At 42.4% G+C, this 22478-nt stretch overlaps 1 protein-coding gene across 1 annotated transcript in view; it reads left to right on the top strand.

Moving 5' to 3' along the window:
• The first annotated feature begins 13837 nt into the window (after positions 1-13837).
• TESPA1 (thymocyte expressed, positive selection associated 1) overlaps positions 13838-22478 on the top strand; it is a 40308-nt gene continuing 31667 nt past the window's right edge. Inside the window, exons 1-2 of the mRNA XM_081309375.1 lie at positions 13838-13978; positions 16197-16252. The gene's annotated coding sequence lies outside the window, so the exon portion shown is untranslated. The remainder of the gene's footprint in view (positions 13979-16196; positions 16253-22478) is intronic.

Here is a 22478-nt window from a genome sequence, read left to right as displayed (position 1 = left end):
GTCTTATCCCTTGTGCTTGCAGATCATAAAGTTGCTATGCCTTTCTTGCCTCTATAGCTTTAGTCTCTCTGCCCAGAATTCATGTCCTCACAGTTTCTCAAGATTTTATCAAGGATCACCTCTTCAATAAAAAAATAATGGCTAAGTCCTATCCCAAGTGTCTTGTACCTATGCTGTACCCTCACGGATTTCCTGATTTCTGCCCATATTTAAATCCATCACAAGGCCCTGATCTTCTGGAAAGCAAAATTGTGCCTTCACATTCTCTAATTGTTAGTGCACCAGAAATTTTTGTGGAATTAAGAAATGAAGAATGCTCAGTCTCTCTAGGCAAACTGAAACTTACTATGTTCCAGCCATGAATAAGGAAAGATAAACAGGGAGATAGACCAGACACAGTGCTACAGGCCTGTACTCCAGCTACTCAAGAGACTGAAGTGGAGAGATCTCAAAATCAAGGCCAATCTGGGCAATTTAGCGAGACCAATCTCAAAATAAAAAGGCTGAGGAGATAGCTCAGAAGCACAGTGCCTACCTAGTAGCATATGTGAGGCCCTGGGTTCAATCCCTAGTAATGCAAAAGACAGAAGAACAAGAAGGAGGCAGGAAGGGTGGGAAGGAAGAGGAAGAGGAGTAAGAGGAAAAGGAGAAGGAGAAAACAGCTGAGACACTGACTCTGAAACAATGTCCCATAAAGAAAGTAGCATTGTTTTCCGTGTGAGTCAGAAGTTAAAGAATTCAGCAATAATCACTGCAGGACAAGTAGCCATGAATATTTGGAGGAAAGACTGTGGGGTTGGGAAGAAAGAAAGAACCCACCAAAATGGCAGTTGAATCTCATTCTTGAGAAAGAGTCCCCTGTCTTTCCCTCTTCTGTGGTCTGACAGTGGTGGTCAGGCCCAGCTGAACTGACCGAAAGGAAAATGGATAGGACTGAGAATGTCCTTTGAGTAAAACTCTCTTCTCTCATTCTGGTCTAATCTAATTCAAGGGGCCCAGATTGGTCAGGGAGGACAAAACCATCCAGGCAAGAAGAGTCAAATATCCTCAGCAAATATTGGCAGTGCTCATTTATTCTTTATTGGCCCAGTACCCCAAAGGTGGGGGAAGACAATTCTAACCCAGAAAATATAATTAGTCAGCCTGCTGGTTGGAGCTCTAATTTAATCTGGGCAGCTGTGCCAGGAGCTTGTATTAGCATGACACTGGGAGGCGGAGAATATAATTATGAAGCAATAGAGAAGGGGAGGAGAAATGGGACAGTGACCAGTGTGTGCTTGTGTCAGAGGATGGAGTGGGGGAGGAGGGTGGTGTCAATGGAGGGAGATGATTCCCTTGGGAGAAGCAAAGAGTAGAGGGACTTCTGATGGTGGGTGGACAGTGACTTTAATTTGGCTTTTGAGAAATTGTGTGCAGTTGTGTGTGTGTGTGTGTGTGTGTGTGTGTGTGTGTGTGTGTTAGGGAAGGGAATTTGCAGCCAGGGGCTAGTCCACTCTGCATGACAAAGATGAGTTTGAGAGTTGATGGATGGGCTGGTGGATTACCCTGGAGGGAGGGAAAAACTAAGGGCTGTTGGAGCAGGTTTGGGCTGAATTTGGGGAAAGTATTCTCAGATACTCTTTTGCCAGATCAGTCTAAATGGGGAAAACAGATTAAGGGTTTGAACTTTGCATACCCATTATCTCCTTTTTGTTTAAGGTAGAATTGTGATTAACAGAACACTCCTGAGGTGGTTCCATTCACACAGAAAAGCCACCAGCTGCTAATTGACTTCCGACACTTACTTTTTCCAGCTCTGGTTAAGCAGCTTACCCTTACTATCTTAAATAGTCTTTACAAATCTAAACAAAGTGTTAAGTATTGTTAAGTCCCCATTTGTTTAACAACTGTGGAAACTGAGATTCAGAGGCATTTTATTAAATGCCTATGCAGTCCTATAGTTAGTAAAGTTCAAGGTATAATTCAAATCCAGGCCAGTCTGATTCTAAACGCCATGCTATTAAGCAGCCTATTATTCCATAATGCCTCTTCATCAGTAATAGATATTACCTTTTCCGCTTATGTGTAGGGAAACTAAGACTCAGAGTGGTAAATTTACCTTCACTCAAAGTATAAGTTAGTATCAGAACTGGAAATAGACTTGAATCTCACAGAATTCTCCTCTTATGGAGGAGAAGGAGAGGATACCATTTGTAATCCTCAGCCTCCCTAGGAGCTGGGATTACAGGTGTGCACCACCATGCCTGGCGCCTTCAAGGCTTTTGCCAGGGAAAGTTGGGTATCTAGAAAGAAACAAAGGGAAGCCAGATCTCCCCGCTCTCATCCCAAGGCTCTCGGCACTATGTGTAAGTGACAAGTATGAATTCTTGGCACATATGCCATAGACCAGGTGGATATGCTAAGTAACTTTACACATCCCCTAGTTTCACTCATACATCACTTTGAGATGGACATTGTCATTGTCCCATGTTATATGGGAAGACTAAGGCTTCATGACTACGCAGCTTGCCCAGACTCAAAAAGCTGCTTAATTTGGGTCCAGCATATGGAGCCAAATCTACCACCCATTCTCTCACCACAACTCCCTGGAAGGCACTCTGCTCCTTTAGGCATCGTCGCAGGCTTCCCATGACATCCAAATGGACCTGCAAGTTCATCTATCCCATGAAATGACAGAAAATCTTGAAGGCGCCAGGCATGGGGGTGCACACCTGTAATCCCAGCTCCTAGAGAGGCTGAGGATTACAAATTTGAGGCCAGCCTAAGCAACTCAGCAAGAGTCTGACTCAAAAAAGTTCACTAAAGTAAAATGGGCTGGGGATGTGGCTCAGTGGTAGAACACCACTGGGCTCAACTCCCGGTAAACAACAACAACAACAAAAAACTCTCTTTATGTTGAGTCTAAACCAATCCCACCCAAATGTCTGCCTATTATTTTGAAGAGTGGGAAAACATGTAGAGATATGTTGGGAGTCATTTTCTTTACCCTTTGCATTCAGAGATAACTTTGCCTGAGACTTTCAACCTTTCCCTCCTCTGAAATGTCCTGCAAAATCATTATCTGCCCTGCCTTAGCTGCCTCTTGGTTTATGAGAAAAAAATAAAATAAATAAAACAGAGAAAGCTGGTCACAGAGGCCTATGCCTGCAATCCCAGGTATTGGGAGGCTGAGACAGGAGGATCAAGAGTTTGAGGCCAGCTTCTGACTTAGCAAGACCCTGTCTCAAAATAAAATTAAATTTAAAAAAGAAAAAGGAAAAAATAGAGAAGTCCAGTTTCTCCTTTTCTTTTGTATTTTGAGGTTCTGTTACTCCTTCAGCTTTTTCCCAGGAGATTTCCTCTGAGGCCTTGAGAGCCATAGGACTCAGAGGGAAGGCCAACCAGCTTTGCTCCCCACAGTGGAGAGAGAGGGAGGAGGTTATACTCTCAGAGTCTCTGAAAATGGAGGGAGTCTGAGGAGCCAACCCCCTCCCCCGCTGCCTGTCCTGCTTGCTCAGCTGCTGGGCATCTGCCTTGCACCCAGGATTGGGTCTTCTCTAGGGTCTCTGCCAATCTCCTGGGCTCTGGCAAGAAGAACCAAAAAGGGCGCAGATGTGTCCCGTATCCTGAAGCCTGTGGACACCGTTGGACAGCTCCACAGCCTACGTCCAAACAGCCAGAAGAGGCATCTTGATTTCACAGGTCCCAACCCTGACGTCCAGCATCTCTGCTCCCTCTCTCCCCGCAGTCTTCTCCCCTCTCCTCAAAAGAGGACACACACTAAACTCAGAGCCTTTGACTGAAAGACAAAAGGCTTGGTTTTCCCACTTGCTCTGTGTGTGGGCACTTACCTTCAAATGGCATCTGCTCTGTATTTCCCTCAGGTTGCTATGAGGATACGAGGAAACTGTATATTAAAAAGCTGGCTATGTTAGTTATGAGATGACGGCAGGGTTGTCCTTAGTATCGTCAATGCCATCGATGGGGTTGTACCACAGCAGAAAAGATACAGGCTTCAGAATCCTGACCTTCCACTCTCACCGTTGGACCTCAGTTTCTTCATCTATACAACTGAAATCCTAATGTCTGCCCTAAAGGATTGCTGCTGAGATTTAAATGAAAGGGCTTACTGCGAAACAGCTAGAAGAGAGGTAGGGAGACCATTATGGTTTATGTATTAGGTGTTTCCCAAAAGCTCATATGTGAGACAATGCAAGAAAGTTCAGAGGCAAAGTGATTGGGCTAATGAGACCCTTAACCTAATCAGTGCATTAATCCACTGATAGGGACTTACTGGGCAGTAACTATAGGCAAGTAGGGTATGGCTGGAGGAGGAAGGTCCCTAGGGGGGTGCCTTTGGGGTATGTATTTTGTCCTCCTTTTTGCCATGTCCTGAACTGCTTTCCTCTGCCACATTCTTCTATCCTGATGGTCTGTCTCACATCAGGCCCAGAGCAATGGAGTTGGCCATCTATGGACCAAGACCTCTGAAACAGTGAGCCCTAAATAAACTTTTATCTTCTACATTGCTCTTGTCAAATCTTTTGGTCACAAAAGCAAAAAAGGTGACTAAAACAGAGGCAGTCGAGCTCAGTAAATGTTCTCTCTCAGATTCTAAAGTTCCCCAAATTCAACTGAGAGGGGCTGTGTTCAGGCCTATGGTTGGGCTGGTTGGACCTGGCACAAGGTACCTGACCAAGGGAGAAATCCAACCAAAAGGTCTGACTGGAGATTGGACTGCATCAGCCTGGGAAAAGACCATCTTTTCCCCCTATAATCTACCAAGATTGTTATGTGTTAAACTCAAGATTAAAAGAAATCCTGCATCAAGTTAGTACTCCAGTACCAGCCTCTGGGGCAGAGGAAGAGTGACATAGGAGTTAGAGATGGTAAAATCACACACACAGAGCCTCTGGAGTGTTTTTTTGGTTTTGTTTTTGTTTATTGGTACTGGAGATTGAACCTAGGGACACTTTACCACTGAGCCACATCCCCATCCCTTTTTATTTTTTATTTTGAGACACAGTCTAAATTGCTTAGGATCTTGCTAACTTACTGAGGCTGACCTCAAACCTGTGATCCTCCTGTCTCAGCTTCCCAAGTTACTGGGATTACAGGTGTGTACCCCGGCACCTAGCCAGAGTGCTTTTTCTAAACATGCTCTGATTTTATTCTGCTCAGTTCAACTTTGTGTTTTGTTTTTGTTTTTTGGTTTGTTTTTGTTTTTGTTTTTGTTTTTTTTGTTTTGTTTTGTTTTGGTACCAGAGATTGAACTCAGGACACTTGGCCATTGAGCCACATTCCCAGTCCCATTGTTGTAATTTATTTAGAGACAGTGTCTCACTGAGTTGCTTAGTGCCTCACTTTTGCTAAGGCTGGCTTTGAACTCGCAATCCTCCTGCCTCAGCCTCCTGAGCCACTGGGATTATAGGAGTGTACCACCACACCCACCCATTTGACATATTTTTGATGACGCCACATTGTTAAGAAAATAAAATATCCCAACTAGGAGGTGCAGGTTTAAGGTTTGATAAGGAATAAGGCATTTACATAGTTTTAAAATGTTTTAAAATACTTAATAATTTTAAAAGGGAAACTATAACTTTACAGTAAAAAGAAACAACACCATGTTATATTTCAGTAGCCATGTGCTTCCTGGTGTGATGCACGGACCATGATACAGCCTCACCTATAGCAATCCCAACACAGTCACCCATCCAGATTTGGTCACCCAAACTGCAGACAAAGTACACTAAGGGCCACTACAGAATAGAATCACTATACTCTTCAAAAATGTCAGTGTCATGAAAGAAAGAAACACTGCGAAATCATTCCAGATGGAAGGAGAGAAAAGAGAAATGAAAACTATGGGAAATGTGTGAAACACTACATGACTCAGAAAATAATAAAATGTAAGTGAAATTGGATAATAGTGTTGTATAAATGTTAAGTTTAACTTGATTTTGAAAATTATAGTGTAGTTATGAAAATCACTCTCCTTGTTTTTAGGTAAATGGTAAAGAGACATAATATCTACAATATATTCTCAAAAGGTACAGGAAAAAAGAATATGATAAAGCAAAATATTAATAATTATCAATTGGAGCAGCAAGTGTGCAGAAATTTTATTTACTTATCTTACAACTTTTCATTAAGTTTAGAATTATTTCAAAATAAATACTTAAAAATTCAACTGAAGTTCAAATCCTGAAATATGGCATTCAAGTATTTCTTAGATCTAAACTTAACTTGCATTAATAATCTTAGGTTCCTCTCCTTTCCTGCCATTATTCATACAACTCGCATTACAGTCACACTGTCTTACTCTATTTAAAAAAAAAAAAAACTCATACTTTCCCATCTTCAATCTCTTAGAAGACAGTCTTCTTTTTGCTCCTTACTCTTTTGAAATCCTACACTGGAAATCTTTAAATTAAAAATGAGTCATTCAAGGAAAAAAAATTATCAATTGTCCATTTAGCCTCTAAATTCATTCAATCTCCTGTGATCTCAATTAGGTAAAGAGGAGTTGTTCATATGCTCCATAACTGGTGAATTCTCAGTTTGGATTAGATCAACTTTCTGATTTACGGAGCAGTCAGATTTTCCACCTGCAAACTGAATTCAAAAGTGGGTACAGGCTGCCACCTGGTGGCGTCCAGGTGCACATCAATCTGGAGTTTTTGAACACAGTTTGCAGGGTGAGAAAAGTCAGAAACTGAGGCCCAAAGGCTCATTTAATTCATCTGTCGACCACAATTCATCTGTATACCCAATTCACAGATTACTTTATGAATTCGAGATAACATGCTAATTATTTTTTCACACAGTACTCATTCTATAAATGATAGATGGTATTACTGAAAACAAAATATACTGAAAAAACCCTGAAGACCATTTATTTTCATATCATCATTTTACAATTGAGGAATCTGAAATCCAGAAGAGAAAGACCTGAAGGGCAGCTGTTTTATGCCTCACCCCTTTACCATAGATACATCAGGAAAAAAAAATTCAATACGAATACAGAAGAACCAGAGTACATAGTTGTAGGATGCTTTAAGAAGCTTAAGTCCCTTTCACACCCACCCTCTCTTCTAAGGGGGGCAGGGCAAGCTCTGCCAGGAGGCAGTTGGTTGGGGCAGGGACAGGTGCCTGAGGAAGATGAGACATCTCTGGGTGACAGAGGAGCTTGACTTTTGCTGTTTGGGTGGGTGTTGCATTTCACTTTCACTTTTTCCTATTTGAGAATCACTTTCTTTCAGATGGGTTCTGTGTGCTCCTCCCAGAGGTGGTCTCTCTCCTCTCCTCCTCCGCCTCTTCCTCCTCCTCTTGCTCAAAGCTTGACAAGAACCCTCCCTGGAGCCCACTCCTGCAGTTCTCCCTCTGATCGGGTCGCAGCTGTCCCCCTTCCTGTGATTAACCGACATCACTCAGGAAGCGCTCCCTGGCTTTGCAGAAGCCCCAGTGTCTTCTTTTCCCTCCCTCACTGGGTTCTGCCCAAGCTCTCTTCTGCCCCTAGCTATGACCCTTTGCCCACCAGAGTCTCCATTCCCCTGTGGTAGGGAGAAGCTAGTCCAGCTCTGGTGCAAGAATCCCAGGGTTTCTGTTTTTGTTATCTTTTTTTTTTAAGTAAAAAATGAGAAGAACCTTGACTTAGAAAAAAGCTGAGGCTTCCTGCAACCTGTGATCTCCTCCCGCTCTCCGTCTCCCAAGTGCTCAGGCTCTGCCCCTCAACTCAACCCTATACTGGCTCTCCTTTTTCTCTGATACCATATCTACAACAGCCCCTAGGTTCTGCATGTTGTTCTGCCTTTTAATGCCTATCATTTTCAAAATTTCAAAGTGCTGGGCCTAAAGATCCCAGTCTTAAAAGTTCCTCAAATCCATGAGGTCACTAAGCCTCCCACTCTAGCTCTGTGGTTTCTCCAAGGCAGCTGCTGTCTGAATGTTTAGGCCTCCAGCCCCATTTACATGTTGAAATCCTAACCCCCAAGGTGATGGGAGTAGGAGGTAGGGACCTTGGGAGACAGGTCATGAGCACAGAGCCCTTGTGATGGAGTTAGCACTCCCGGGAAAGACACCCCAGAAAGTTAGCCCTCACCAGACACTGAATCCACTAGCACCTTGATCTTGGACTCCCAGCTTTCCGAACTCAGAGGAAATATTTTTTCTGCTGTTTATAAACCACCCCATTTATTGTATTTTTGTTATAGCAGCCCAAGTAGACAAAGGTTCAACCAACTTTAAATGCTCTTTCACCCCAAAATTCAGACTACTTTTCAGTCCTCTCTTTTCCTGTCAGCAACTCTATCACTGCTGTGAGTATTTACACCAGGTTCTGGGTTTAGACAGGAACCCTCCTGGAAGCCCCCTTTTCTTCTAGGTAAAAAGATGGAGCTGAGAACCAGTCCACATTTCTTATTCCTCAGGTGCATGGGGTGGACCTAGATAGATCTCTTCCTAGCCCCTGAGGGCCCCTGACTCCCATCCTACTAAGTCCCCAGCTTTGTACTGGCACCCCAGGCTCTGCCTCCCTCGTGGGCTCATGAAACACTGGGTACCCACCATATGAGCACTCGAGACCTCCACAAGTCCTCTGCCTCTGATTTAAACCATCTTGATCAGAAGAAAGATGGAGCTTGTTGCGTGTTCACAACCATCTGTGTATGGTGAAAGACAGGAATATCATTATTTAATCTAGAAAAGACAGAACTGAAGTGGTTATAGAGGAGGACAATTTCCCCAAAAGTTACTTTTTCAGAATGAACCTCAAAAAAAAATCATTTACAGAATATAACACTCCTTCATTCTAGAACGGTCACAATTCATATCAGCTTATGAAAATCCCCCAGAAGTGGTGCTGTAAAAAACCAAGTTTGTCTTTTGTTAATCCTACATTTCCCAAACTTATCTACTTATACTAAAGGGAAATCTGTCTAAGCAATAGTATTTTCTATTGTCTCTCTTTACATCTACCACCATACCACATACACACAAACACACACACACACACACACACACACACACACACACACACACCAGGTACTTAGAGCATACCTCGTAGAACACAGTTTGAGTGGCGTTATGGTTTAGATATGTGGTGTCCCCCAAAAGTTCATGTGTGAGACAGTGAAAGAAGGTTTAGAGGTGAAATGATTGGGTTAGGAGAGTCTTAACCCTATAAGTGTGTTCATCCCTGATAAGATTACCTGGGTTGTACTGCAGGCAGGTAGGGTGTGGCTGGAGGAGGTAGGTCCCAGAGGTGCCCTTGGGTATGTATTTTGTCCTTGTGAGAGGAGCTCTTTCTCTGCTTCCTGAGGTGATGTTCTGGGCGGCTTTTCTCCACCCCACTCTTCCACAGTGATGTTCTGTCTCACCTCGAGCCCCCAGGAATGGAGCGACTTTCTATGGACTGAGACTTCTGAAACCGTGAGCCCCCAAATAAACTTTTTCTCCTTTAAAATTGTTCTTGTTGGGTCTCCTAGTCGGGGCAGTGACAAAGCAGACTAAAACAAGTGAATCATAATCCAGATCTCTGAAAGAACGCCTTCGTGGGGCCTGCAGCAGCTTGCTCCCGAGTTCTGCTGGACTTACCAATGGGGAAAATACAGCCAGAGAGAAGGGGGAACTTCCAGCATTGAGAAGTTGATTAGAGAGAAGAGTGTGTAGGAACTTGAGAGAATCCCCATTCTTAGGGTCCTTCATACGCAGAACCTAGACATAGAGCAAAGGACAAGTTGCCCTCAGGGGACCCTTCTCTGCCTGGAGAACGTCCAGGAAACCTTTCATGAGTTGAACTATTGCTTTCTCCCCTAGGACTCTCACCACTCCCCACTTTTAAGCCTTTGGTACAGGGAGGAAACAGATTCACTAAAAAACCCACATCAGCAGTTTGGAGGAACAGAGTCCTTTATTTAAAATGGGCATTTTCAAACCCCAGAATCCGCAAGCTGAATGGGAGCAGATGACCTGCATCTGGGCCTGCTCACAGGGGCCCAGCTGCTCAGCAGAGCAGAGGCTCCGTGCCGCAGCCTCTCTATCCTGGGACAGCCTTTGTGGGCAGCTGTCCTGGCTCTGCCCCAGGTCTGGGCAACCTGCCAGCTGAGCTCTCAGTTCTGCCGCTTCAAAACAGCACCCAACCCCATCCATCTGTTTGATGGGCACATCAGTGTTCAGAAACTGTTCAGACTTATCAGAGTTCTCAGGTTACATGTCTGAAGGATAATATCATTCAAAAGCGATTTTTACTTGGATTTGCAATGGGCAAGAGTCTGTTAATATAATTTCTATTATTTTCACAATGATTTCTTTTATGGTTTGCATTTGAGGTGTCCCCAGAAAAGCTCATGTGTTAGGCAATGCAGGAATGTTCAGAAATGAAAATGCTTATAAGAGCTGTAACCTTGTCATTCATTGGATTAATTTATTTATTTGATGGATTTATAATTTGAATAGTACTAGGTGGTAACTGTAGGCAGTTGGGGCATGGCTAGAGGCAGTAAGTCACTGGGGGCATGCCCTTGAGAATTTTATCTTGTCCCTGGCTCCTCCAAGGCCTGAACATACTCAATCACTCTTTCTCTGCTTCCTGGATGCCATAAGCTGAGCTTCTCTCTGCTACCCCCTTCCGCCATGGTGTTCTACCTCACCTCAGGCTCAAAGCAAGGGACCTCTGTGAACTGCTGAATCACATAGATAATAGAGAGGTAATTTGTTATCTCAGTTGGTATAGGAGTTTTCATTTTCTAACAAAGGGGAAGAAATAAGCAAAATCAAAAATCTTGTGAAAAAATCTTGTGAAATCCTGAAGTACACCTGATACAAAAAGCACAAGTAGTGGGCTGGGCTGGAGCTCAGCAGTAGAGCGCTCGCCTCCTTTGTGTGAGGCCCTGGGTTCGATCCTCAGCACCACATAAATGAAATAAAGGTATTGTGTCCACCTACAACTAAAAAAATATTTTTTAAAAAAAGGACGAGTGGTTATGTTTTCATGAAGCACGTGGACACTATGATCATAGAAGTTTGTGGTGTGAAAGATACAGAGGAGCTTAATGTTTTCAAAGGATGGAGGAAAAGGAAATGAGAAAGAGAGAGCTTACACAATGGAAGAAGGAAAACAAAACAGAGGAATACCCTAGGCCTTCGTCTCTACCTCAGAACAATATTCTCCATCCTTGTGTTATAGCAACTACTTACAGAAGAAGATGCTTCTTTTAAAAAAAAAATCATAAATAACAATTTTATTTATTTAATTTTTTTTAGTTGTAGATGGACACAATATCTTTATTTATTTACTTTTATGTGGTGCTGAGGATCGAACCCAATACCTCTCAGGTGTGAGGCAAGCACTCTATCACTGAGCTACATCCCCAGCCCTACAATTTTATTTTTTATTAACAAAATATCTCAACATTGCTTGTAAAATATAATATAATATACACAGCATGCTGGAAAAATTGAAAAACATATTTCAGCTGGGATTAATCAATCCCAGCTAGTCAGAGCTGGGGCTGAGGTGGGAGGATAGCAACTTTGAGGCCAGCCTGGGCAATTTGGTAAGACTCTGTCTCAAAATTAAATATATATATATATATATATATATATATATATATATATATATATATGTGTGTGTGTGTGTGTGTGTGTGTGTGTGTGTGTGTGTGTGTGTGTATAATTTATTTATATTCCAGGAGTCTTAAAAAATAGCTGTGATTTGTTGAACATTTTCTTTGAAACAGGACTGAACTAAGAAGTGTATATTCCTTTATTCCTATAGCCTTGCAACTACTCATTTAGGTTAACCTTCCCCATTTCGCAGCCAGGAACACTGAGACTTGGAGATATTATGCTTGGAGATATTATGTGTCCAGGATTAAAGAACCACTCAGAGCCAGTCTGACTCCAAAGCCTGTTCTCCTAACCATAAAATTATCAGTGTTGACAAAATGTTGACATTTTGGTCAGGACAACTATTCCTTGTGCTATATGATCCCATGCTTTAAAAGACAGCATCTTTTGTCTCCAGGCATTAAATACCAGTATCAGCTTTCCATCACTATGAAAATGAAAATTCCTTCACATAGTTCCATCCTCCCACCCATGGAGGTGGTACTCTCCATGTCCAAAACCTATCAAAACAACCATTAAAAGAAAATAACATTGAGCCAGGCACAGTGGCTCATGCCTGTAATCCCAGCAGCTCAAGAGGCTGAAGCAGGAGGAAGGCAAGTTCAAAGCCAGCCGCAGCATATTAGCAAGACCCTAAGCAACTCAACAAGTCCCTGTCTCTAAATAAAATGTAAATAAAAAAGGCCTAGGGTCGGCCCCATGGCACATGCCTATAATCCCAACTGCTCAGGTGGCTGAGACAGGATGGTTGAGTTCAAAGACAACCTCAGCTAAGCACTCAGGGAGACCCTGTTTCTAAATAAAATACAAATTAGGGCTTGAAATGTGGCTCAGTGGTAGAGTGCCCCTGAGTTCAATCCCTGGTACCCTCCCCCACCAAAAAGGGCTGGGATGTGGCTCGGTGGTTCAACCCCAGGTACAAAATACAACAACAATAATATTGAATTCCAGAAACTTACGGTTAAAAAGAATTTTGAAAGTTCCATTAGTCTAGTTTTTAACAGTTAATTTTTACAGAAAAAAAAATAGTAAAAAGAGAACCAGAGAATGTCAGGTTTCTATTTATTTAACATCTACTATATACTAGAAAAGTTTTTAGACATTTTCATCCCTATGTATAAAGGAATGTGGTCAGAGGATAGGTGAGAGTTTGAGAGAGAAAAAAGAAACAGAATATAATTTTCATTTTCCTACATTATACTTCAGAAAATAATAGCTATAATACTTAATCTGCTGAGCAGAAATTTTATTTAGACTTCTTTCCACCATATTATAGCTATTCTGTGGATATTCAACAATGTTGTCCTATTGGTGATTAGAAATGGGATTTGGGGACAAGGTAAAAAGAGATCCAACTATGAAAAAGAAAGATAAGAATGAAAAGAGAAAAGCAGCCCCATTTAGCATATTAAAGGAGTGCCTTGTCTAATACATTTTGTGATAAATATTTGTATACAAATAATGCAAAGAAAGTAATGGAATAAAGGTAGGAAAGAGATAAGAGCTATCAAACCAACAAAGAGGAAAAAGAGGAAGGCACATCCGGAATCACTGGAGAGGTGGAGGAGCCCTGGATGACAACACTGAGCCACCCAAGGGTGAAAGTAAGGATGAGAGAAACCTTTTGGAGATGAATTAGGCTTCCTGGAACTGAAAGTTAAGAACTGAAGACATCTCTAGGGTGCAATTTTCAAAATTCAGCTTCCAACATTCCTTAGGAAAGTAGTCATTTACTTAAAAAAAAAAAAAGCAAAACTTCCAAGTAGTTTAAACATGAAAACAAAGTGTTAACAAATTAGCACAGAAAAAGTATCTTTTAATGGTACACAGAATTCGAAAACAAGCTTCTGGGGAATTTTTTAAAGAGTGGCAAAAACAGATAGGCTTTGGCCCAGCTACAGCAGTAAGCATCCTGTCCCAGACAATTTTTGAGAAAGTTCTCCTTTTAGACACCTCTCCTGATAGGGACAGCCAGGGGTTCAAGCTCACAACTCTCCATGGACTGTGCCTTTTTTTCAACAGGAAAAGACTTTGCATTGCCTTGGGGAGAGCCAGGCAGCTCTCCGAGAGGAAGGGCTCCCTATGAGCCCAAGGACTACAGATGTTTTGCTCTTCAGTCTCTTGAGCCAAAGCAAAGGATGTGGCTGGGGTAGGAGGCGGGGACTGTGCGATGCTATGTAGTTGTGCTCTCTCATTTCCGCTTCCCCTTTTGAGCGGGCAGCAGCAGTTGAATGAGAATAGAGAGAAAGCACAGTCTACAACATGAGACTCTTTAGCGGACCTCACCTATGTCCCCACACCTGGGGAGGGCTCAGCCCAGCTGTGAGAACTGCTTTGCCTCCAAATCAACTCTCTACTAGCAGAGGGGGTAAGTACAGCATTAACCTCAATTTTAAGGTGCACTAATCTAGGATGATAGCAGGAGATTGAAACAGGTCAGAGAAAAATCAAGCTGCCAAGAAAAGGGAAAATCAGGGAGAAAATCTCCCACCTCCCTGGCTTTAAACCTGCAAACTTTATCATCATGCTCTAGGATCAAGGAGATCCTGTCACTTTTATCCCCCTCTTCCCTGTTACCAGAGAGGTTAATCATCTAGGGTCACAACACATGGGTTTCTTTGATGGCCTGAGTTAGTATTTGAGAATTTTTCATCTTTCTCACCTGAGTTCCTCTCTGCATCTTGCTGAATTTACTTTTGTGGTTATTTCAGTCTAATTCCAAATTTGAAAAGTTCCCCAGGAGACATCTCCCAGTCTCACTGAAGGTCCTGTTCTGGTGTCCATAACTCCAGCTATTGGGCACACCCGGCCTGACTGAACTCGACCTTCCACGGGCAAGACCTCTTCAGAAGCTGCAGAAGAAAGGTGCTGCGGGGTAAACTTCAGCAAGATACACCAGCAGGACTTACACAGGTGGACGACGCCAGGCCAAATGAACTGGGCGCTCAAGATAGTTAATGTCCTGTTTGGATTTGTTGACAGACTCCACATCTCAGAAATGGATATGTTGGTCTCTCAATGACCTCCATAATGCTGGGGTGGGGGGTGGGGGTGACCTTCAATACCACCTGTCTCAGTGGAAGCCAGGCTGAGGGCGTCACCACCTACATGACATTTGGGTAGGGTGGAGAAGTGGAAAGATCCTCTACACTGGGGTTTTCCCACACCCTACAGTGCCACCCAGCTCACCAGTGGGTGAAAAAGAAGAGGTGGGTCTCAGGGCAGAGCATGGTCAAGATAAAAGAGTCTCATAGAAGCAGTTTGATAGGATGATGAGGGTTTAGAAGAGATGTCCTGAAAAGCACTCGAGATTGTCTACCACAAATATCCCAGGTAGAGGGGCAACAATTCCTAAACAATTCAGTCCAGGGCCTAGGATTGGCCGCCACAGGTTGGTGGCTTATGAAGTGTGTCCAAGCTTCAGGGTCACCAGTTGTTCAGCCTGGGTGGTTAGAGCCACAGATCTGGTTTCTCCCATAACATGAAGCATTCGTGGGAAGGAGAAAACCGGGCTTATTGTCTGTCTCTACTGAGAACCTTAAGAGAGATCACAAACTGAAGATATAACCAAAGGGAAAGAATGGGGTCTAACACGTGATTTCTTATTCACAGGCACCCCAGGCAGTATAGAGACTATTTATAACCATAATAATAACACATTCTCATGACTCCTTTGATCCTCTGGCAGTTAAGATAGAATCCTGAGATTAGGCATAATCTGTGGCCACAGAGACCCAACAGTCATTTTCAGTTCAAGGTTAATGATTCAGATTCTAATAAACTACGCAGAAGAGGTTTGGTCTCTGCCTATGTCACAACCACAAGCTTCACTCTAGGCTACAGTAAAGGGGAAAAGATCAAATACGCATTTCCACTTGAAAACTGACAGCTGTTCTGTTTTCCACCTGAGACAAGGCCAAAGCAGCTAACCCAGTTCCACAGCGCTCTGCCCCACCCTGCATGGGCCTAATGCAGAATGGCTGGAACACAGATTTGGGTTGAGAATAAAGTTCAAGCAAACAAGCCAAGGGCTGAAAAGAAGAGCATGTATCCTATGAAGGCAGGGAAAGAAATGGGGAAGAATAAAACTGAATACATGAGAGAAAGAGCTTCATCACCAAGAAGATGGGGCCAGATTAATGATATAAATTCACAGAGCTAATTCAACCATCAAGAAATCTGCTTATTCTTCTTCCTATCTTCTCTCCACCAAACCCTCTGAAAACCAGGCCAGATGAACCACTGGGTCTTCTTCTGGGAGTCTTTTTTAGCCCATCCAGATGGAAAAAAAAAAAAAAAAAAAGAATGGTGTCTCTCTCAATGAAAGTACAGGATTACTTTTCACAAATACAGAGCTTTAATATTTCCTGTAGTAGTTTGTAACCCTTCCATAAAACTCACCCACATTCTGAAAGTGGAAATAAGGAAGAACAGGAAGGAGAGAAAAAGAGGTCTTTGATGGTCTTTCTTCGGTATTTATTCAGCTAAAATAATTTGTGGGAAGGAGGGAAATTAGTTGCATTGCTTAGTTGGCATTGTTCTGGTTGCTCTTTACCAAATAACATCCTTCTTTTTCCCTGAATTAGACTAAAGCGCTCCTTTAGACCCCAGAAGTCTCGGAACACTCAAGTGCTCTACTCAGGTAAGTTTTGTTCTGATGATCTTTCAAATTAAAGTGACACGGAAGAGGGTTAGAAGCCAAGAAGATGTTTCTCATCTAGGAAAGGGTGTGAGAGCCTGTTGCAGATTGGGGGCATGGAGACTGGGGACAGCCAACCTGGCTGGAGGCGGAGATCATCCTGACCACAGATGGAACTGTCAGCCGTTCTGGAATTCCCCACAGCCCTTTACAGTAGGGAAGTGCGTCTCTGCTGTGGATGCGGAAGGTCTCTGGCCATTATGGAAACTTCACTTCCTTTTTCTCTCTTCCTACGTGTGTTCTCGCTCTCAGGGCCAATTCGTGGGCTCTGCTTGGGGCATTGGTAGAATGCAGGCAGAGGAGGAGGGAGGCCTACACCATCCAGGTCCCTGGGCAGAGGCCCAAAGCACTGGAGGCCCAGCTAGGCCTGGGCCTTTAGGACCAAGAATGGCACAAGGAAGGTTGTCAAGGGAAAGTGCACACATCTGGGCCACAGAAACTATGAGTTTGAATCCTACTTATAACCATTTACCTTTGTGACTCCAGATAAGTCTTCTGTCTGTCTCTGTCTCTGTCTCTCTCCAGTTTCCTGTACCAGAAAACAAGCAAGCAAAGTTAGATGATCCCTCCCATCCCTTTGGCATTAGATAAGAACAAGGGGTTTTCCCCTGTTCATTGTTCCTCTCTGCCTGCCAGCAACACCCCTCTTTAACCTTCTGGATTAGATACACTTAACTGCTCATCTCTCCCGCTTCCTTCTTTCCTTATCGCTAAAAATGTCCCAACTTTAGTGACTGTCTTAGATGAAGACAGATTAAAAATAATCATAGCTATCATTATTATACATTGCCTGATTTTACCCTCCATTAACCAAAAAGAAAAAAAAAGAAAGAAATTGGCACATTATCGGTTTAATGTATGAAAATCTTAGGTATAGAGGGAACTAATAATTTTATCAAGGAAAATTTGTGTAAGTAGACAGAACTTTTTTTTTTTTTTTTTTTTTTGGCTGCTTACAGGGTTTGTTTTACTTCTATGCAAACACGTCTCCCCATTGCACATTCCCATCAGGGTTTCCCTGCTGGCTTCCTAATCTTCTTCCAGTTTCTGGTAGCTCCAGGGACCGTGGCTTGTGGCAGCCTACAGCGATCTCAGTCACCATCATTTCAAGCCATCTTCCCTCTGTGCCGAGTCTCTTCTTTCTTTATAAGGACAAACTCTACTCCAGCATAACCTCACCCAATGGCTATGACCCTATTTCAGATGCCAGGATTTAAGACTTAAAAATATCATTGCGGGAGCGGGGGAGACAGTTCAATCCATAACCATTGTTACATGGTTAAATCAGCACATTTTAGAATAGATATTTTATTTGTGGGGTAAAAGGTGATCACTATCTTTTTACTGTAGCCCTGGACAGAGCTGCCTCAGAGCTGACCTGTACTCACTTCAACAGAAGCTGATTTAGATGCCTGCTTGCAGAAGTTTCAGGTCTGTTTAGGAGAAAGGGCTGCAGCACAGGGTCTCTGGTGGAGCCCAGGCATTCTGTCTGGATCTGTGATAGTCAGGCGTCGTGAAGGGCATCAGAAGTTTCCAGAAATGGCTGCTTTTCCTATTCTCCCACTCATCATTCAAGCATCATGTTACTTTCACCAGGCTTTTGAAATCCTTCAGTTGCCTTTGGGCCTGTGGTGGGGGAGTATATGATGGCAGGGAACACATGAAGAAGGAAAACTGCTCACCTCATGGCAGTTTAAAACCAAATGTTTTCAAACATCTGACTTCCACTCTAGCCAAAGATGGAGTAGCCTGGACAGGATTAACCACCACGTCTTAAAAGAAAAGCAGAATTAGCTCTAGAATAAATGCAGTTCTAGTCCTTCCCAGAAAACCGTAAGATCCAAAGCCCAAAGAATCGAACCATTTCTAGAGAACTTAATTGTGTATCAGAATAAACCTCATGAATGTTATGGTTTGGATAAGATTTAAGTGTGCACCCCTAAAGTTTATATGTTGGTCCCCCAATAGACAGAACTTTAATCCCTACTTTACTTCGATTCCAAGATCCAAGTTCTTTCTACAGTTTTTCTTCTTATGAGTTTCTAAATAAAACTCTGAACTTTAAAGAAAAAGTAGCATTGACTATTCTTACTGCGCCCCCACAAAAGCCCCATTTTGAAGCACCCATCAGCAGAGCTGATATTTGGCAGATGCAAATAGGTAGGTCCATGCATATTGAAATATTAAATGTGTCCATAGCAAATTATGATAAATACCCATTGCTCCAAGACTTCTGAGTGCTCATCAACTCAGTTATCCCCTTTCTTCTCAAAACATTTCCCAGCCTAGTTCCCAAAATTCAGTGCCACATCAGCCAGTCACTTACTTGGCCCACCTACAGGACTGTGACAGTTATCAACTCTGATTGTTCAGTGCCACCACATGACCATTGTTAAATGATCTGACTGCCACAACAACCAGAAAGCAGCTGGGTACATACCTGCAATCCCAGCAACATGGGAGGCTGAGACAGGAGGATCACAAGTTCAAAAACTTAATGAGGCCCTAAGCGACTCAGCAAAACCCTTTCTCAAATAAAAAATAAAAAGGACTAGGGATATTGCTCAGGAAAAAAAAACTGAAAGCAATAGAGAATTCTAGAATTTCTCCTTGCAAGTGGAACCTAACTAGGTCCTTGCAAAAATAAAAAAAAAACTGCTTTATAAGCCTCAGAAAGGATAAAAACTGCTTCATAATCTCTAGTAGGAGTCAAGAGGGAAAATTATACAAATAACACAAACAAAGCAAGTAATACTTACTTCACTAAAGATTACCACAAAGTCAAGTACAAATTACATTGGGTTTATGTTGCCTCTTCCATACGAGACTATAAGATGGAGAGTTTACACAGCCATGTAAAATACAGAATTTACTAAAACAGTTTCTCCTTTCCTTTATCCCTGATTACATCCACCACTGACACTTGGATGGTGACATTAGGCTATTTTCTTATTCTATAATTAGTGGAAAGACTGTGTACAGCACGGAATCAGGTCAACTTGAGTCTAAACGTCAGCTCTATAAGCTCCTCCTAAATATGTGACCTTGGACAAGATAGGTCTCCTTCTGAGCTGCAGGTAATGATGATTAGCCCTAAAGTGTTTGTCAAGATCAAGTGAAGTAGTTTACAGGACAGATAAATATTAGACATTTCAGCTATTGTTGAGTCCCCATTGCCTTGACTGTTGCATGTCAGTGAATAGAAACTGAAAGTCAGATGGTGTCCTCAGTTCAGCAATAGTGACATACTGCTAAAGGTCTGCTTCTGCTGCTGCTGCGGTTTCTGCTTCTGATGATGATCCTTTGTTGGAAGTTCACAGCTCTTACACAGTTCCCAAATCTCAAACCACTAGAGGCGATTTCTCTTGTCTTGCCTCCATTCTGAGTGCTACAATTTCCACTTTCACTATAGCATGCCCAGAACAGGGACAATTCTCTCTTCCCCTAGTTGGTTGTAGTCAGATTGCAGAACTCTATAAACAGATTGTGGAAAAGTTTTCAGGGAACAAATCTCTAGAGAAATCGAGGGAAGTGTAGAGGACAAATGCAGAACATGATAGCAGAGGGAAAGGATAAGGCTTAGAGTAATTCATGCAAGAGGTAATGAACCCCAGGGTGAGGCTTCTTGGGTTAGTGGGAAAGTGGGAGAAAAGATACCTGCGGGCTTCAGATTTCTACCTTCATGGAGGAGGTTAAATACAAAAATATAATATAATCCAGAACCAAGAAGGTGATAGATTTCACCTTCAAAGGAATTTTTTACTATTCTTAGAATAATCAAAATAAATGGAAACTCGTTTTTGAAGATAGAATAATTTGTTAGCTTAAACTTTATAAATTTCATTAGACTTGAGGGATCTTTATGTTGTACCAACCAAGGACTGGGAAGACCATGCCCAAGCCTCTCTCTTCTTCACTATGAGGGAGGCAGCAGGTATACATAGGATCTGAGACCAGGAGGAAAATCAGGAGCACCTGTCCTATGATACACACCAGCTGAGGGTCATTTTCTAACACCAACCTGATTCTTGCTTCTCTGCCCCTATAGCAATGACTGAGCCACGCCCACTGAAAAGCACTCCTATGTCAAGAGGTAGGGATTGGGGAAAGATGAGAAAGAGTGGGACATAATGACAAGAAAGGTAGCCCCATGCTGTCATGTCGAGTATGACACAGTATGGCATGCATTCCAGTTGCTAGAGGTTGATCAGAGAAAGATGCTTTAAGTTGGCCTTTAAGAGGGAAATAGAAGGTGAATGGCACTGTGTAAGCTGAAACAATGAAGCAGAAAATCCAAGAAGTGCTGGGCGTTGGTGAGCAACCCCTGACTGAAACTCATTCCTGTGGAGTCCAGCTGGGCCTCCCTTGTCGGGCCCATCACTTCCCTGGGTCAGTGAAATCTGCAAGTCTGGGATCCCCACAACTCAGTGTTCATTTAAAAGGAGATTTGTAAAGTGGGAAGTAACTCCAGAGACCACTGGATCATTTTCTATGTTTTAATGGGAAAAGTATATAAATGCATTTTTATAGATACTATTCCCTTAAATACTTCAAACTCAACTGGGATGTGTGAAAATAAATTCATCAATGCTGGCAGCCAGTGCTCTTTTCACTTTACATTGTGTTATAGGAATGTGCTTTTGGTTAGCTTATTTAGAGGAAGTGTGTCTGTGCCCTTCTCCATATTGCAAGGGGCCCCAAGGACTTCAAAACTCCTATTTTGACATCTAAGTGTATCTGTCTTTCAATTCTCTACAACAATAGTGATGTGCTTTTCTGATGACCATTGGTCACTTCCTCCAGATTTCCACAAAGAATGTCCAGTTTCGTATCTCCCAGCAGTATAGCTTCCTCCTGTTACCATAAACAAGACAGTTCTGCTTTCCCCTGCCTCCTAACACTGCTGCTCTTATAGTATTTGTAGTTGTCTACAACCCAAGGGTGCCAAAGATTGGGGGAAATTAATTTAGTTCCCCACACCAAGTCCAGTGCATCACAGTTGTGAAGACCCTGCATCTTTTCTCTCATACCCAAGACCACTGTTTCCCTTTCAAGTGAACAAATTATTACCTTCTCACCAGAATTGCCTGGAATTTGGTGGTCCTTCTCAGTGGGCCATAGAGCATGCAACCTCTCTTGGTCTGTTTGTTGCCATTTATTCCTAAGTCTTTGTCTGGAACTCCCCTTGAGCATTAAGGATTCTGTTTCCATAATCATTTTATCTTAGGTCTTTACATAAATAAAAATACTATATATAGGCCATAAAGACAGATAGCAAATAGGAATAGGCATGCAAATAGGAATAGGCATGCAAATACAACTTCTGTCCTCAATTATAGGAACTCCTAGGGCAAAAACAAGTTATAAAAGAGCCTTTCCTTTTCTCTTCAATTTTCAGCCCCCAATTTTTTTTAATATTCTTGGTAAGCACATAGTGAAATCTTATTATCACAGTTTTGAAGCTGCATGTGTCTGGGATGTCTCTAGAAAGCATTGAGTTCCCATGGAGAATGCTCAACTACTAAACACTCATTTAGTATTTATTAAACAACTACTATCTATAAGATTCTGTGTAGGCATTAGAACACAGCAGTGAGCAATCTAAACAAATATCTCTGTCCTCTTGGAGCTCATATTCTAATCTGAAGGGTAAACAATCAATCAATAAATATATAAAGTATATTAGTGGTGATAACTAAGAAGAAAAGGCTAAGAAGGAAAGGGCCTTGGTGACAGGGTAGGTTGGGGAAAGCCCAGCTTGGCTTCCTGGGGGAAGTCAGTTAAGAGCTGGGATTTGCAGAGAGAGTGTGGCCAAGACTGAGGGAGAGGAAGAAGGAAGGGGACAAGAAAATTGGGGACTTAAAGGAATTGGAGAAGAAATTCACCTGTATGACTGTGAGGCAGTTTCAGACATCTTAGAGGAATATAAAATAGATTCATATCGCAGAGGATGCTGAAACCTTCTATCTATCATCCCAATTAGCGAGATGCCAGCACCACACTAGGCATTATGGGGATTTTGCTCTAACATGAGACATCCAGAAGTTTATAGTAGTAGAAACAGCAAATCTTTTTTTTTGTTCATGTTTTATTAAGTAATTAATGAGAGTGATAAAAACAATTGTAAGAAAGTGTTATGAATGTTGATAACAAAATATAAAATCTGTTC

This window comes from Spermophilus citellus (genome assembly GCF_964194105.1).
Source record: "Spermophilus citellus genome assembly, chromosome: 10".
Lineage (NCBI taxonomy): Eukaryota > Metazoa > Chordata > Mammalia > Rodentia > Sciuridae > Spermophilus > Spermophilus citellus.
This window is presented reverse-complemented; position numbering and strand designations above follow the sequence as displayed.